At 43.4% G+C, this 17875-nt stretch overlaps 1 long non-coding RNA gene and 1 pseudogene across 2 annotated transcripts in view; both read right to left on the bottom strand.

The window, feature by feature from the left end:
* Nucleotides 1–6599: 6599 nt before the first annotated feature.
* On the bottom strand, nucleotides 6600–10503 carry LOC117724224 (GSK-3-binding protein FRAT2-like; annotated as a pseudogene).
* A 1676-nt stretch (nucleotides 10504–12179) lies between these two features.
* Nucleotides 12180–17875, bottom strand: part of LOC143435256 (uncharacterized) — a 35968-nt gene continuing 30272 nt past the window's right edge. For both annotated transcript variants that reach the window (XR_013105392.1, XR_013105393.1), the window contains exon 2: nucleotides 12180–17402. This is a non-coding gene — a long non-coding RNA (uncharacterized LOC143435256). The remainder of the gene's footprint in view (nucleotides 17403–17875) is intronic.

Here is a 17875-nt window from a genome sequence, read left to right as displayed (position 1 = left end):
TTTGTTTTACCTGTGTCCTGCCAGCTGCTTCTCTGTTGTTCTTGTAAGCCCTGAGTGAAAAATCTCTATTTCACAAAGGCTCTTCAAAGTTGAGAGAGAGAGAGAGAGAGAGAGAGAGAGAGAGAGAGAGAGAGAGAGGTTTCTGTCAAAGGTCTAATGCCTTATAAATTAAGTCTGTTTAAGTCTGTAGCTCCTCCCCCACACCCTTGGCAGGCTGATCCTTGTCACTGCCATGGTAGGGTTGGGGATCCATGGCAAGCCTGTAGAGGCTTAACACTTTCACCCTTTACAGGGGTGTAGACCAAGACCACCTGCTGACTTTGCCTCGGGTCATAGAGCAAAGACAGAAGACCTCTCCCACGCACCTGCCTTAAAGTCGGCAGGATCTTTCCATTCTTTAGCAGTGTTATCTATGGAGAACTTAGAGGCACCCAAACCACATCTCTTCAGGACACTTATAACTGCATCTGCCAAATGCAATATATATATTTAGGCTTTTATATTTTGCTAGCAATTATGTTTTATGTGTATAATAATATTCTGTAATGTAGGCCTGTCAGTGGTTAGGAACTGAACATTTCTTGTCCAGGCTTTTCTGGCTGGCAGGGGAAGGCAGTGGCTGGTCAGGCTCTCCTCTTTGCTCTTTCTGGGTCAGTGGCTAAGGTTTTCGGAGGACCTCCTGGTCAACTCTGAGTGTTTTTAGTTTTGACGGTATCCACACCTCTTGTGTACTGTGGAAAATCAAAGCATTCCCAACACCACATATTTGCTGATTTCCATTCTGATGTTAACACATCCTTATAGTATATAGCATGATATACTTCCAATTTTTTCCTTGATCCAGTGTCTCTCAGCTGCTGTTGTTCTTTTCTTGTTAATGGTCTAACCCCCGGGATCTTTATTTTTCCCTTTTGTTGTGTAAGTGTGTTCTTTAAGGTATGATTAGATCTTCTCTGTGACTGCTTGACCTTCAAAATTGTGTGGTACAGCTGTAATGTGCTTTATAGTATAGAGAGAATTTCTTCATCTTACTGGATTCTGATTCTGAATGAAGCATGTGGGATTTGAATTACTTTGCTGTTTTTCTCTCCTGATTTATAAGCAGCCATTCCAAAGGTTCTTGCATCCGTATATACTGTAGATGCTTCAGCAGTTGGTGTTCCCTTTACAACACATGGGACAATCCAATTAGTTTTTTTTATAAACTGAAGTTGCTTGCTTTTAGGATATTTGTTAATTTTTCCCAAATAGTTGTTACAAACTCTTTGCTAATCTCATTGATCACCCATAATGAAGTAATCTCAGCATTAGTATAAGTCTCTACAATTTCTGCTGGGTCTATTCCTGACAGTTGATATATTCATGCTTTAATAATCAAATCAGAAATATTTTCTATGTAAACTTTAATTTTTTACTTTGATTGTGTGCTAAGATGATCCATCCTAAAATACTGCTTCCATTGACATAATGATCCCAGTAGGAAAATGAGTTAAAGGCAAAATAACCAAAATACAAATGAGTTTGGGAACTATGTTATTCACATATAATCTTCCAGTCTCTTTTCTATAAAGGTTAACTCTTTCTATGCTTCCTTTGTTTGCTGTCTTGGACTGTCTATGTCTGAATCTTCTTCTTGTACCATTTGACACAACTTACTTAATTCTTGAGCAGCTAATCCAATGATGGACCAGAGTTAATTGATATCTCTGATTGATTTTTGAAACTCTTTGAGATTTCACAACTGATTTCTTCCAATATGTACCCTCTGAGTTTTAATATTTTGTTGACTTATTTTACAATGTAAATAGTGAATGGAATTCCCTCCATATATTTTTTTTTCAGAAGCAATCTGCAAACCTCAACAAGGCAAAATTCTCTTTGTTTCACAAAACAGTTTTTTCTAAAGTATCTGCATCAGAAACAGCCATCAGAATATCATTCATGGCTGAGAAAGCATTTGACAAAATTTAACATCCCTTCATGGTAAAAGTCTTTGAAAGATCAGGAATTCAAGGTCCATACCTAAACATAGTAAAAGCAATATACAGCAAACCAGTAGCCAACATCAAACTAAATGGAGAGAAACTCGAAGCAAACTGCCTAAGATCAGGGACTAGACAAGGCTGCTCAGTCTCACTCTACCTATTCAATATAGTACTGGAAGTCCTAGCCAGAGCAATTAGACAACTAAAGGAAGTCAAAGGGATATAAATAGGAAAGGAAGAAGTCAAAATTTCATTATTTGCAGATGATATGATAGTATACTTAAGTGACCCTAAAACTTCCACCAGAGAACTCCTAAACTTGATAAACAACTTCAGAAAAGTGGCTGGATATAAAATCAACTCAAACAAATCAGTAGCCTTCCTCTATTCAAAGGATAAACAGGCTGAGAAAGAAATTAGGGAAATGATACCCTTCACAATAGTCACAAATAGTATAAAACACCTTGGAGTGAATCTAACCAAGCAAGTAAAAGATCTGTATGACAAGAACTTCAAATCTCTGAAGAAAGAAATCGAAGAAGATCTCAGAAGATGGAAAGATCTCCCATGCTCCTGGATTGGCAGGATTAATTTAGTAAAAATGGCCATCTTGCCAAAAGCAATCTACAGATTCAATGCAATCCCCATCAAAATTCCAAATCAATTCTTCATAGAGATAGAAAGAGGAATTTGCAAATTCATTTGAAATAACAAAAAACCCAGGATAGTGAGAACTATTCTCAACAATAAAAGAACGTCTGGGGGAATCACCGTCCCTGACCTCAAACTGTACTACAGAGCAATAGTGATAAAAACTGCATGGTATTGGTATAGAGACAGGCAGAAAGATCAATGGAATAGAATTGAAGATCCAGAAATGAACCCACACACCTATGATCACTTGATCTTTGACAAAGGAGCTAAAACCATCCAGTGGAAAAAGGACAGCATTTTCAGCAAATGGTGCTGGTTCAACTGGAGGTCAGTATGTAGAAGGATGCAAATAAATCCATTCTTATCTCCTTGTACAAAGCTCAAGTCCAAGTGGATAAAGGACCTTCACATAAAACCAGATACACTGAAACTAATAGAAGAGAAGGTGGGGAAGACCCTCGAATACTTAGGCACAGGGAAAAATTTCCTGAACAGAACACCAATGGCTTATGCTCTAAGATCAAGAATTGACAAATGGGACCTCATCAAATTGCAAAGCTTCTGTAAGGCAAAGGACACTGTCAATAAAACAAAACAGCAACTAACAGTTAGGGAAAAGACCTTTACCAATTCTACATCCTATAGAGGGCTAATATCCAATATATACAAAGAACTCAAAAAATTATACTCCAGACAACCAAATAACCCTATTAAAAATGGGGTACAGAGCTAAACAAAGAATTCTCAACTGAAGAAACTTGAATGGTCGAGAAGCACCTTAAGAAATGTTCAACATCCTTAGTCATCAGGGAAATGCAAATCAAAGCAACCCTGAGATACTACCTCATACCAGTCAGAATGGCTAAGATCAAAAACTCAGGTGCTAGTCGATGCTGGCAAGGATGTGGTGGCCAATCCTCTATTGTTGGTGGGATTGCAAGCTGGTACAACCACTCTGGAAATCAGTCTGGTGGTTACTCAGAAAATTGGACATAGCATTACCTGAGGATCCAGCTATACCACTCCTGGGCATATACCCAGAAGATGCTCCAACATATAACAAGGACATATGCTCCACTATGTTCATAGCAGCCTTATTTATAATAGCCAGAAGCTGGAAAGAACCCAGATGTCCTTCAACAGAGGAATGGATACAAAAAATGTGGTACATTTACACAATGGAGTATTACTCAGCTATTAAAAATAATGACTTCAAGAAATTCTTAGGTAAATGGATGGAACTAGAAATTATCATCCTGAGTGAGTTAACCCAATCACAAAAGAACACACATGGTATTTATTCACTGATAAGTGGATGTTAGCCCAAAAGCTTGGAATAGCCAAGACTCAACACACAGACCACATGAAGCTGATGAAGAAGAAAGACCAAGTGTGGATGCCTCAGTCCTACTTAGAAGGAGTAACAAAAATACTCAAGGGAGCAAATATGGAAACAAAGTGTGGAACAGAAACTGAAAAAGGAGCCATTTGGAGACCATTCCACCTGGGTCTCCACCCCAGGTACAGTCACCAAAAGTAGACTCTGATGTGAATGGCAGGAAGTACATGCTGACAAGAGCCTGATATGGCTGTGTCCTTAGAGCTCTGCCAAAGGCTGACACATTCAGAGGCTGATACTCACAGCTAACCACTGATCTTATCAAGAATTTCCCAATGGAGAAGTTAGAGAGAAGACTGAAGGAGCAGAAAGGGTTTGTGGCCCCATGAAGAGAGCAACAATACCAACCAACCAGAGCTTCCCAGGGTCTAAACCACCAGCCTGGGAGCACATAAGGAGGGACCCATGACTCCATCTGTACATGAAGGGGAGGATGGCCTTGTCTGGCATAGGTGGGAGAGGAGATTCTTGGTCCCATGAAGGATGAACATGGAGTATGGGGGGGGGGGGAAATTCGAGGGTGGGGAGGTGGGAGTGAAGTGGGTAGGTGGGGTCTTAGGGGATAAAATCTGAAATGTAAATATAATATACAACAAAAAAACCAAAATAACAACAACAAAAAAAGAATATCATCCATGTATAGGTAAATAATGGCTTAAAGAAACTGCCTACAAACTATTTCTAGCAGTTCTGGCATTAAATACGGACACAGTGTTGGAGTGTTCAGCATTCCCTGTGGAAGAACTTTACACTGATATCATTTTACAGGTTGAGCATTATTATGTTTGTAGTATGAAGGCAATTTTTCCTCAGTTGGGGTTTTTCTGCCTTCTTCTTAATTTCCTGGCTGACCTGAGGCAAACAGCTTGTACTTTCTGTTCTAGGGCCTCAAGCTAGGTCCCTGATTTTATTTTCTGCTGGCAAGAAATTGCCTTGGATATCTCTCTAGGACCTACACTCATTAGACTAGAGGCAACTCTTGTCACATTGCCTGCACACCCCTGGAAGCCTAGGCCTTCTTTCTGGTTTATATTCATGAAATCCATTGCCCTTAGAGATGGCTTGTTCACAATGTTGTTTCAGATGACCATGCTTCCCACAGTTAAAGCACAGGGCACTTGAGATCTGAGAACTTTACCTTCTTGTTCACAGTCTTTTTACTATATCTTCCTCAGTTAAAGCACCTCGTATTTTGAGACCTAAGCCTTTAGATATGGCTTGCTCAATTATTGTGGCATTATACAGGCTAGAGACAATATTAGTCTTCTCTGTTCATAAGTGCTGCCCTCAACTTTAATGGCCTGATAACATTCTGCATTTCATATTTGCATTTTCAAATGCCAAGGTCTCAATTAGCAGTTGTTTTGCATCAATGTCTGACATGGCTTTGTTCATACCTGGAACTAATCTTTGCAAAAAAAAAAAAAAAAAATCAGTGAAGGTTTCCCCTGAGACTTGCATAATTTTTCTAAGAGATGTGGGATTCTTCCCTGGCTCCTCAACTTTGTTCCTTGCTCTTAAAGTTGCTAAACAACATTGCTCTAAGATTGTTTCTTCAAATTGAACCTATTCTTTTTTTTCAAAACAGAAAACAAATTTATTCCGCAGACATTTAAATTATGAATCCTATAAATCAGGACCACCACAATTTCAGACACTCTGTTGCAAAGTGTACAGCAACAGCCACATCTGGAGGATGAATGCGCCATTGAATCTTTTTTAAAAAAGTTTAGCTACCTTGAAATTTGGGGGTGGCACCTCAGAAAGGGTGCCCTTGGGTTTCACAAGGGGAAAAGCACTGTCTCCTCCCAGAGTCACATTTTAAAAAACAGTTTCAGTCACTCACCAAGAACTGGCAGGTGAGGAAGATGGAGAGGCCCTCTCCAACTCTGCAGAGGACCAAAAGAGCCTGAAGTGTGCTCACTGCTTTCACCCCACACCACACACATCACAAACACAATGGCGGCAGGAGGTCAGGAGGTCGCTTATGACCATTCTGAGAAAGCTGGTGCTAAGGCCAAGAGTAGCCTATCAGGAGGAGGAGTTCTGGAAAAGAAAAGCACAGAAAACACAAAATAACTCTCCCTACACAGCCCTTTGGGCCTGATTGTCCTTTGGAGACTCTGAGTGGTGGCAAAGAGAAACTGGTCTGTGCATGGATCCAGAAGAAGACACTGGGGCTAATGCTCCCAAGAATCCCACAACACCCGACTCAACCAACCTGACCTTGAGTCCAAGTTGGCAAGGTCAAGTCGTTTGTGTGTCCCCACTTAAGCTCAGCTCTCCCCACCTTTGAGAACTCACCAACTAGGTCCCATCACCCACCTTCACAATCACAAATTAAGCAGGAGAAAGAACGTGTCGCCAAGCCACCCATCTGCCAACTTTATGTTCTTCACCCTAGAACCTCTCTGCTCTGCAACTGTAGCACCAATGCAGAAAGCTTCTCTATCCGAAAATAACGAGATCATATGTGTCTACTTTTGGTTTTCAAGCATTGTTAGACGCCCTCCCGATTCCCGCTCAGGCGAGCCACATCTATAAACAATCGAAGCCTAGGGCTAAGTCGGGTCCAAGTGGACCTAGTAGCTGCCACAGTTCTCCAGGTAGATCGCAGGTCCTCAGCTGCCAGTGCTGCTCAATTGAGTCCATTTTCTGTAACTTTGAGGCTGTAACTAGAGGGATAGACGACAGCTTCAGCTCTTCACTGTCCAGACCAAGACTCTGTTGGATCCTCATGGCCGTGTCCTCTTCTTCTTTCAGGGACCCCGGGTCAGAGCCAGGAGCCCGAGGGCTACGGGGTGACTGAGTCCGGTTCAGTTTGGCCACCCTCCCACCCCCGACACCGGCGCGCTCGCGGAGCTCGCGACCGCTCGCTGGAGCACCTTCTCCTTGATGAGGTTTCCCTGAGAATACTAGCTGCTGTAGGAGTCATCGTTGGCCGCGCGCGCTCCGCCTGCGGTCCACCGCCACTGCTGGATTCGCCAAGAAGCCACCAAGCCTGGGAACCACACTCGCCCCCCCCCCCCCCCCCGGCCCAGGAAGCGTGCTGGCGCCCGGGAAGCGTGCTGGCGCCCGGGGCGATTTCCGCCACGCAGTAGGGCGCCGCCCGGCCACCGCGCTCCCGGGTTCCCCCAGAGGCTGCGCATGGTCCCCTGGGGAGCAAGGTCCTTGGCCTTGGCTGATCCCGCCGGCTGCAGCAGCCGCCTCGCTGGGGTCCCAGCCTTGTCCGCCAGCAGTGCTGCCAGGACCCGCGGGGGCGCAGGCAGGGGGCCCAGGGCAGCACAGGGAGAGGACTGGCCATCGTGTGCCGCCTCCAGCTGCAGTGTCTCACCTATTTGGGCGATGAGCCGGTCCATGTCGGCCGAGCCGCCCAGAAGCACTGCCTGCTGCAGCAGAAGAAAGCTGTCATCATCCTCCTCCACCTCTGCCTCGTCACCGTCACCGGCTTCCTCCTCCTCCTCCCCTACTGATCCCCCCCCCCCCCCGGCTGTGTGGGCGTCCCTGGCGGCTCTATTGTCCGCGGGCTCCAAGGGCCAAGGCTGGGACAGGAGCGAGCCCGGGTCAGATTGGGCCGGGACCTAGCCTGGGACTTCGAAGCCGGGACCACCAGGCAGTGGCACTGCTCACCTTAGAGCCTCAGGAGCCAGAACCTATTCTTGTGTAGCAGCACATAGCACCTATCAACCCTATCAACTGGACCTGTGCTATGTTCCCCTCCTTCCTTTGTGCAAATTCGTGGCTTTGCTCCACCATGGCAACCATTGCAATTGAGGACCAGCCTCTGGTACAGTTGTTACCAATCCTCCCCAGTCTTGGGAAATAATCCTATCCTGAGTAGTCCAATTATTTAGTGCCTGTTTCACACAGGATAAGTGCATCTCATAAGATATCACTCCCTCCTGGAAATGCTTTAGGTCTGTTATTTATACAGGAGGCCATCCTGTCTTGTCATAAACTTGTGGATTATCTTCATTAGCAAGCAAATCATGTATAAGTACTTGGAATGCTGTTGGTGATTCTGTGACCCAGGACAGCCTGTCCTCAAAAGGTGTGAGGCTGTTTCCTGAACATGGCTGTCTCATCTGACTATCCTGCTTTTGCTTTGACTTGACTGCCCTCTGACACTCTTCCTTCTCTCTCTACCTAGGGGAAACTCCTTGTCTCCTGGTGCCTGTGCTCCCCCTAGTCCTGGAGTCTGAGCCACACTAGGACCCTGTCCCCCATCTCCAGTTGGCCTGTAGGAGTCTCACCTTCTGGTCACTGATTGCTTGACTCCCCATCTACCAGTGACAATTAGGAAAGCTCCTTCTTCTTGAAGGGGAACATTCTACCTTCTTTGGAAAGTCAGTTATGTCAAATGATGTTCTTCTGGGGCACACAGGTGAGAGTATGTTTTGCTGAAGCAGACATGTGAAAGGACACATGAAGTTTTCAAGGAATATAAATATAACCCAGAAGATGGTGGATGCTACCAGGCCATTCCTTACTGGTCATCCTTTGTCATGACTTCATAGAAAGAAATGCACCAAAAAATTTGTCTGGTGGTGTTCTCCAGGCTTCTTGACACTTCTGTGGACTCAGGCCAATTGGCCCAATGAAGTGGAAGTTTCTGGATATGTCACCTGATACAGAGTCACAGAGTTTTGTTGAGCTTAGAGAGAGTATAATAGGACACAATGGACAGTGATGGCTGGCTTGCATAGCTAGTTTTGCAACAGTTTGTTGGTCTCAAGTCTTTGTCTTCTCTGATCTTCACTTTGTTGAGTCAGTCTTGGCAGAGAACTTCTGGTGTCCCTGCTGGTCCTTGTCACTCCAGTGCAGACTCATGCTGATTCAGAGAAGGCCTGGCTGTTTCTGCTGGATTGTGCCATCACTGCTGATTCCTGTTTGTTATCCTGAAAACACTGAACTGGACTGCTGGTATCCTGGCAATTGGAGACTGAAACTGCCCCAAGGAGATACTTCTCTTCTTGAAAGGTGTTTTTGCGAGTGGATCGAGCTGCTGCTGCTGATTCATGAAAACTGAATAATGCAGATTGGAATTGCTCTCAAGAATTATTTCTAAACCATTCTACTCCCCCCTCCCCCGTATCCTAATAACTTTTCTTTTCAACTATCTCTGGTGGGTGGTGGGCTAGAAGGGAGGTTAAAGCATTTAAGAGCCCTTATTGAAAGTAGGCTTGGAAAAATCCAAGCTTACAACTTCTGGTCAGTGTAAATGCTTCCCTGACTCTGAGGAAGTATCCAGCACCCCTCTGGTAGTCTTGGAGATGGAGGAACCTCCAGCCACAGTCTTTAAGGCTATGCCTGACCCTCATCACCTGACCCCATTCTCCTAGCATTGGAGCTGCTATCTGCAGTTCCCTTAGGTCCCAAGGGCCAGGGCGCCCCCTACCTGCCCTTTGCTCACCTTTCCTTCTGAGCTGCCTGTCCCACAGCTCCTCTAGGCCCTTGTGGGTTTTGGTGCAGTCTCCTTAGGCCCTACTTGGCTACTGTGACTTTTCTGGTTCTGACCCCATCCCTCCACCCTCAGAGCTGCAACCCTGCAGCTTCCTTAAGCCCTGCTTGGCTCCTTACTGCCTCTCCTACCACTTTTACTTTGAAGCTGCCTGTAAATTCCAAAACTTCTCTAGGCCCTCATGGCTTTTGTGATTCCAATTCCCAACCCTTACCTATGGACAAGATCCTATATGTGATCTGGTTCTCATTCCACTTCTGGCTTCTATGAAAGTCCTGTTATGAGGTACCAAGACTCCTAAGCTTAGCCAGGCTACGCTGATGTCTGCTGAGTTGTGGTGATGACCCACTGAGCAGCTTGGTCCCCAGTTTGTTCTCCCTGAGTTGGGGGCACCCATGGCTACAGCCTGCAGTGACATTCTGCCTCCCCTTTCTCACCCTGGGACAGTATGTTTTCTGCCCTCTCATTCTCTTGGGATGACTCTTAAAAACCTCCAACATGTACATCTGAAACCAAACCTGAAGAGCACAACATTTACTCACCTGTCCAGTCAAAATTGGCCTCAATATCCCTTAGATAAATAACATGAATGTCCACTCAAGGGCACCTCTGATCCTGATGTTATTAAGCATCTTTACAAATACTACAAGCACTCAGGGAAGTGCAGAGAGATTCCTCCATTCCCAATTGATCTTTTCTGGAAACCCCATTTGTCTCTCCCCCACCCTCACACAATGTAACCATGCTGTCCTCTAAGTAACATCCATGGCTCTGTAAGTTTGTTGCAGTTTGGGAGCCAGAAGTCAACCTAACAGGAATGGGAGTGTTGGGAGCCGACTTTTAGCAGAAAGCGGCTATCAGTTTTACAGCCATCTTGAGCCATATACCCTGACGTGAGACTTGTTTTCAACAGCTGAAGCACACTCTGATATCCAACATATTTTGTTTTGCTGTTTACTGCCCCCAGCTACAAGGCACTCGTGGTAGCCACGCCTGCAAGGCATGCAGTTCACGTGCTGTCCACGTGCTATCCATGCCATACATGCCTGTAAGGTGCAGGTGGTATCCACGCCTGTAAGGCTTACGTCATATCAACACCTACAAGGCACGTGGTATCCACGCACCTACATTGCATGTGGCAAAAGCGTATAAATATCCCAGATTTCCCTTCAATAAAGGAGAAAAGAGACTAGAGACTAGAGACTTGAGACCTGACCACACACCCTGTCTTGTCTCCATTCTTCGCGTTGATTGCCCCTCTAGCACCACTCTCTCTCTCTTGACCAGAGCACTTAGCGACTAAGCAACTAAGCGTTGAGGCAGAGTGTGGACCTCAACATGGGAGAAAGCAAAGGAGCAGGCCAGCTGCAGCAGGTGCACTTCCAGCACACACTCCTCCTGGCTGGTGAATCTCTCAGCTCCCTCCTGCAGTGTCCTCTGTCCATAGTCAGATCTCATAATCCCCCTGTCTCCAAGCCTTCTGTGTTCTCATCTCACTGGATTCTGTTTTACAGGAATCCAGGTATCTTTTAGGTATGAGTGGCATTAGACTGTTTTAAGCTCTCCTACTTCAAGTAAAAGCTGGCTCTGCATTTGGGGTATGGCTCCCCCTCCTCTACACCCAAGCATCTTAGTATAAATGTTTCCTCCAAAATCTCTGTCCCATATCAGGCGATCCACTTAAGTATGGAACAGAAAAAGAAGAGATAAATAAAGGCACAGACCATTCACAGTAGGGACTATTGCTCCTCATTTCTGCTCTGTAAGTTTTGTCTTAATTCTCTAAATTCAATGACGTGTCTGCTTACACACTGTGTTCTATGCCTACAACTCTAGACTGCAGAGGGAACAAGCCTAGGGACATGTGACCTAGACCTGTGTCTCTTGACATTGTTCTCAGAAGAGAGCAATGTCCACTGTGGGTGCAGGGATCTGGGTGCCCCCATTGTGCTGTGACCTCATGAGAACAGGCCAATAAATTTCTGTTTGGAGGGTTGGGGAGGGGAGACTGCCATTGTTCCCAGTGTCTCTCCCTTGGTGTGCAGATAGAGGTGTGAGCTCACACTGTTCCTCCACCACACCTTTTCTCTACCATCATGGACTTAAACCCTCTGAGACTAGAGAACAGATTAAACACATATTTATAAGTTGCTGAGGGTCACAGTGTCTTATTATAGTCATAGAAATATAACTAAAGCCAGGTGTGATGACACAGGCTTTTAATCCCAGCATCAGGATGCAAAGACAGGTGGAAGTCTGTGAGTTCAAGGCCAGCCTTGTCTACATGGTGAGTTCTAAGACAGCCAGAGCTGTGGAGACAGACCTTGTCTCAAAACAGAATAAAATAAGAAGAAAAGTAACAGAGGCAGAGCCTTTTTGTGGAGCTGCCTAAGGCCAGCTGCTTCCTTAGGTTAGTCAGGGTGAAACCTAAGAGCATGAAGTTCCCAGGGAAACTGGGAAGAGATCAGGTCAAGTTCGACAGAATCAAAGCCTGTATAGATTTACTTTCCTCACACTACTGATCAGGGATGATGCCTCTCATCTCCAGTGTGTACTCTCTGGAATGAGAATCATCTTTCTTCCAATGTCTGCCCCGGCCTGGGGGATTCGACGAGACCTTAGGGAAGGGGGCGAACGAATGAAAAGACAAGAGACACAAAGAATGAGAGCAAGTCTGGGGTTCTGATCAAGCTCTGAAACTTTAATTTTGGGAGCAGGTTATAAAGACACAGCAAACCCGGAAGTTTGGGTGAGGGTCATTGCTTAGGGCTATCCTACTATGGAATCCTTATCGCCCTAGACCTTCCCACTGTCAATATCTTATCGCCCTAGACCATCCCACTGTCATAACTTTATTGCCCTAGACCATCCCACTGTCATAACCAGTTCCAAGGAAATGCCAGACCTTCTTTAGGTTCCTGGGACCTGAGACCTGTGAATGTCCTTTCTTAACCTTGTACTGACTAGACTTTCTAAAACAGCAGGTAATTTCCTGGGTTTGGCTCCTGGCATCTGCTCCCTTTTAGCAATTTTAAACGAGGCTGGCAGGCAAATTCGGACATTAAGAAATCTCATTGGCAGATAATGGGCATTGACCAGAGGGGGAAAGCATTGACCTGATCCTCCCAGTATCATTTGTAATGGTGTCTTTTTGGGGAGGAGAGGGTTATTTATCTCATGGGCCATGTAGGATATCGAGGGTCTTAGTCGGCTCCTTTGAGACACAAGAAATCAACACCAACCTCTATGCAATCAGGTTTGCTTTTCAGGGGACTCAGAAGCAGACAATTTGGGTCCTCCCCCTGCGGTACCTCGTCATGCACCCCTTGCAGGTACCCACATTGTGTCCGTGCCATGCCGAACCAACGTGCATAGATCTGAGTTCTATGCAGCTCCTAAAGGAGATGTGTCATCGCAAGGCTCAGCCAAGCCTCTATCAGCCGAATCAAGTCTATGATAATGTAGTTGTAGATGCCAAGGAGTCAATTTGTTGTTTTATAAAGCCAGTGAGTCTGTTAAAGGCCCACGGGTAGAAAGACAAAAGGTGAAGGGGACTGATCACAGGGCCCGGGATGGAAGGGAGAAGGGTAGTAAGCCAAGGAGAGGCAGAAAACTACTTTTTCTTGTTCTCGCTGTTTCTTTTGACATTCTAATCTCTTTCTGATCTTGACCACACTATCTCTAACTACCCCAGTGTAGTCAGTATAAAAACAGCTTTCCTCCTTGGGGGCGGCACAGAGCCCCCTTTGCTGAATAAAAAGCAGATGAGAGATTTTTCTCTGATGCCAATCTCTAGCTGTTCGATGTCCTTGTCAATGGCCCGTCTAGGTTCTGAGTAGTACAAGTCCCGAGGCTTGCATCAGGATCAGAACTTCCAACAGCGGATACCATGGGTGGCTCATTTTTATCTGGAAAGGAAAAAGAAGGGAATTCTCAGGGAGATTTCTCTTCCCTGGATTTCAATTGTTATCCATTTTATCTACAGTTGGGTCTGGCTTTGTGGAGGTATCTGTTTCGACAATCTTTCTGGCAGCCATTTAGCCACGCCTTCTTTGATATCAAACAGACGTATCGATCCTCGGGCCCCATATGAGAACTGAATCTAGGCCGTTCCATTTAAAGGTAAGGAGGTCCTTCCACATAACTGTGGCATAATTTTTATTAGTCTCAGGGTGCCAGAGGTGATCGGCAGCAGATTTGCCATGAGCGTCCAGATTTAGAAAATTGAGAACAACAAGGCATGATGGAGATATTTCTAGGAGACCCCTTCTGGGGGTATAACTCCCAATCTTTATTTTTTAAAAGCCAATTTTTTTTTTTTTTTTTTTTTTTTTTTTTGCAAAACCAGGCCAAAACCACCAGTAGCTGCTCCTCCCACACTCAGAGTGTTATGAAGACATTATTTTAAAGTTCCACGATACCTGTTTCACAAAACCTTGTCCTTGAAGATTATAAGGAATCCCAGTAATATGGGTAATATTACATTGTCAACAAAACATCTCAAATGTCTGACTGCAATAGCCAGTTCCATATTCTCTCTTAATCTGATATGGAACACCAAGCATAGAAAGATAATGTAGGCAGTAACTAATTACATTTTTAGTTGCTTCTCCTCTTAAAGCAGTTGCAACTAGAAAGCCTGAAAAGGTGTCAATTTACATGTACATGTTTTTATTTTCCAAAATTAGAAATGAGTAACATCCAGTTGCTATAATTGATTATGTATAAGTCCTCAAGGATTAACACCATTATCAAAAAATCGAGGACACAGAGAACAAGTTTTTGCAATTTGACTTGCACCAACTTGCACTCTCTAGAAATATTAAATTATTGTCTCAAGCTATTATTATTTTGATGATATAAAGAATAAGATTGTATGGCCAATTGTTTCTGTAAGGCTTATAATGTGCCTGGTATACAAATCTGCTGTGGCATTGTCCTGGGGTCCAGGCAATCCAACATGAGCTCTTAAATGTCTTATAAAGTTAAGGAAAAGTACATATTTCTTCAATTAAGCTGTATTTGTAAAATTTGAGAATTAGCAATATCTTTAAAAAGGAACAATTTTAAGCAATTATAAACCATGAGCTATAATATACTGGCTATGAGTATACAAATTGAAAGCTAGATTTTTTTAAACATTTCAAACAGTGGCTATAGCACATAATTCAATTATTTCTGCTGAAGCAGGGGAAACTTAAGAAAATGAACATGTGATCCAATTATATATATATAGTCTTCCCACTAGGTGAGCTGTCTGTAAATATTTTCTGCCTTTGAATATTTTCTGGAGCAACAAGCACTCCCCAAAAATTTAAAGCTCGTTGTATGAGTGTGAAGGCTTGCATTAAAACTCCTTCAGAGAGATCAACGAATAAAATACCATGCAATGAACAATATACACTGAAAGATTCAAACTCTTAACTTTTTGTATTAAAGCAACAACAAATTTTGTACATAATGTAAGGCTATTAGTCATTCCTCGAGGCAAAACTTTCTAATGATATCACTTCATGGGCTCTCAAAAATTATAAGCATACTTACTGAGTGCAAACCCCTCACCTTTACTAGGATGTAAAGAAATGGTATAAAAACACTGTTCTAAATTTATAATAATTCTATATGCATTTTTTGGAATGGCAGTTAGAGTAGGCAAATCAGGCTGCAATATCCCACAAGTTTCATAAATCTTAAGTTTGAACTTTGTTTTGAGTTAATTCTTTGTTTTAAGCAATTCTTTTATTAGCAGGCACAGCTATGCTATAGAGGAAAGCAGGCATAACTTTAATTTCTCCAGCATGATCATTATATAACTCTTGGCCCATAAATTGTTATGAATGTCTTTGGGTCTGAGGCTAACCTTTCTTCCCCAAGGAAGAAGCAATGTAATAAACTAATTTCGGAAAACATCTTTCTAGGGGCTGGTCAGAGTGACCATGACAAAAGGAATGTCACACAAGCTTTTGCTGAGCCCATTCTGAGCTTTGTCTTAACTCAAGTGTGAGAGTTCTTAATCTGGGCCTATTTCTTGAGGCCTGGCCCAACGATTATCCTTCCTGTACTGAGGACAAATTCCAGGGGAGTGATTCTGCTGTCTGTCTATGCCTCTATTTTTTGGACAGTCTTTCCGAAAATGACCCATGTCCTCATACCTAGAACATTCCTTATCACCTCAGTGCTGTGAAAGCATGGCTTGGACTGAAGTTAGCATTCTCACAAGCCAATTGTGTAAAAAACAACTCCTGCCTGGGGTCTCTAAAAATTCTACCAGCCCTTTTAGCAGCCAACCTACAAATTCCTAAAATGATTTATCAGAGCCGTGTGTGTTCTAGATAAAACTCCCACTGAGATCTCAGTTTAACTATATTTTTTAGTTTCTTTTGCAATATTAGAGCGTAACCATAATTTTGGGAAACAAAACCGATTTTTAACAATGTAAACAATTTATTTTCTCTAAAATCAACATCAAGTACATTACTTTCATGTTACTAAGTTTGGCTGTCAGTTCTTATGTATGAATGCATGATAGTGCAGCTTTTAATACCTCTTAAAGAGACATCGTTTTAAATCCTATCTTTATACATCTGGTTTCTGAATGACTCCAATCCTGAGTTACCAGTTTTAAGCCAACTTTCTGTTACCAAAGTTGCAAAAAATATTTTTAATCATACCCAATAACTTATAAGCAAATAATCTATATCCAAGACATGCAGAACATTTTATACTTCTGAAACCAGTCTGAAACAAAAATGAAGTGTACATATATTTACATCTATTTGAACTAAACAAATTTTTCTTGCTTTTTCTAGCTGTAATTTCAAGAGAAGCACCTTGCCACCTGTTGAACCCAATAATCATAGTCACAGATTTTTGTAGGAGAAACATCCATTAGCTCCTTACCATAAAGCCATAAAAACCTGTGGGTCACTTTAAGAGCAGCTTTTACATCAATGAGACCATGGCAGGGCTCCTCCATCTGTGCTAGACTCCTAACCACAGGTACAGGACTCCAAAGGCCAATTGAAACTGCTTTTTATTTTTACTTTTTCTCCTCTCTCTCTTTAGTTAAAAACTAAATCAAGGGTTGAACAACCAGCAGATAAAGTTTTAACTATTTTCTTTTAAACATGAAACATGGAACAACATTCAAGCAACAAAACAAAAACACAGACATAAACTGACAGACAAGGACAGATTTGGTGAACCAAGGACAAAAAATAGACATAGAGAGCAGTACTGAGGGTCTCTCCTGGAGGAGCCAGAGAAAAGGCAGGACAGGCTCCTGATTTTCTCCTGCTCCCAGGAGGGCTCTAAAATGGCCTTTTTCTTTTCTTTTGTTAACACGGCTGAAGGCCGGAGATCGGACAACTGCATTAGCTCTTTCTCTCCCTCATCTCCAAGGTTTAACGTTTTTATCTCCTCCTTAGGAGGTGTAGCATTTTTTTTTCATCAATAGTCTCCTCTTGGGGAAACATCGACAAACATCACCAATGAAATCTTTTCTATTTGGGAAAAGGGAAAAATTCTATTCTATCTCTATTTCTGTCTTCTATTCTAACTCTATTCTAACTAACCTAACTCACTATTCTAACTAACTCTATTCTATTTGTACATCTTTCAGAGTACATGGTCACATGTTACAAGGTTCATCACAAGTTCACACCAAAATTCCAAAGAATTTTTTAAGATCCTTTTTTCTTAACCCTTACTCCTCATGCCTTGAGGGACTCCTTGAGACCCTTTAAGAACAAATCATGTTTGCTCAATGCTTGTCCCAGAATTGCGTTGCTTTTTCTTACCTTCACCGGATCAATCTCACAGGCGGGTGACTCTGCGGCGATCACAATGCGGATCTTCTCTTTTCTCTCCAGAGAAGCATCGATCCTATGCTTTCGGGACGTCCCTGTGGAAGCAACGTTCGATCAGACCCCTGACCCATAGGCCACACGTCGGGCGCCAAGTGCCCCGGCCCAGGGGATTCGACGAGACCTTAGGGAAGGGGGCGAACGAATGAAAGGACAAGAGACACAAAGAATGAGAGCAAGTCTGGGTTCTGATCAAGCTCTGAAACTTTAATTTTGGGAGCAGGTTATAAAGACACAGCAAACCCGGAAGTTTGGGTGAGGGTCATTGCTTAGGGCTATCCTACTATGGAATCCTTATCGCCCTAGACCTTCCCACTGTCATAACCTTATTTCCCTAGACCATCCCACTGTCATAACCTTATCACCCTAGACCATCCCACTGTCATAACCAGCTCCAAGGAAATGCCAGACGTTCTTTAGGTTTCTGGGACCTGAGACCTGTGAATGTCCTTTCTTAACCTTGTACTGACTAGACTTTCTAAAACAGCAGGTAATTTCCTGGGTTTGGCTC

This window comes from Arvicanthis niloticus, chromosome 20 (assembly GCF_011762505.2).
Source record: "Arvicanthis niloticus isolate mArvNil1 chromosome 20, mArvNil1.pat.X, whole genome shotgun sequence".
NCBI classification, from domain to species: domain Eukaryota; kingdom Metazoa; phylum Chordata; class Mammalia; order Rodentia; family Muridae; genus Arvicanthis; species Arvicanthis niloticus.
Note: the sequence above shows the minus strand (reverse complement) of the source record. Positions and strands in the feature narration are given on the sequence as shown.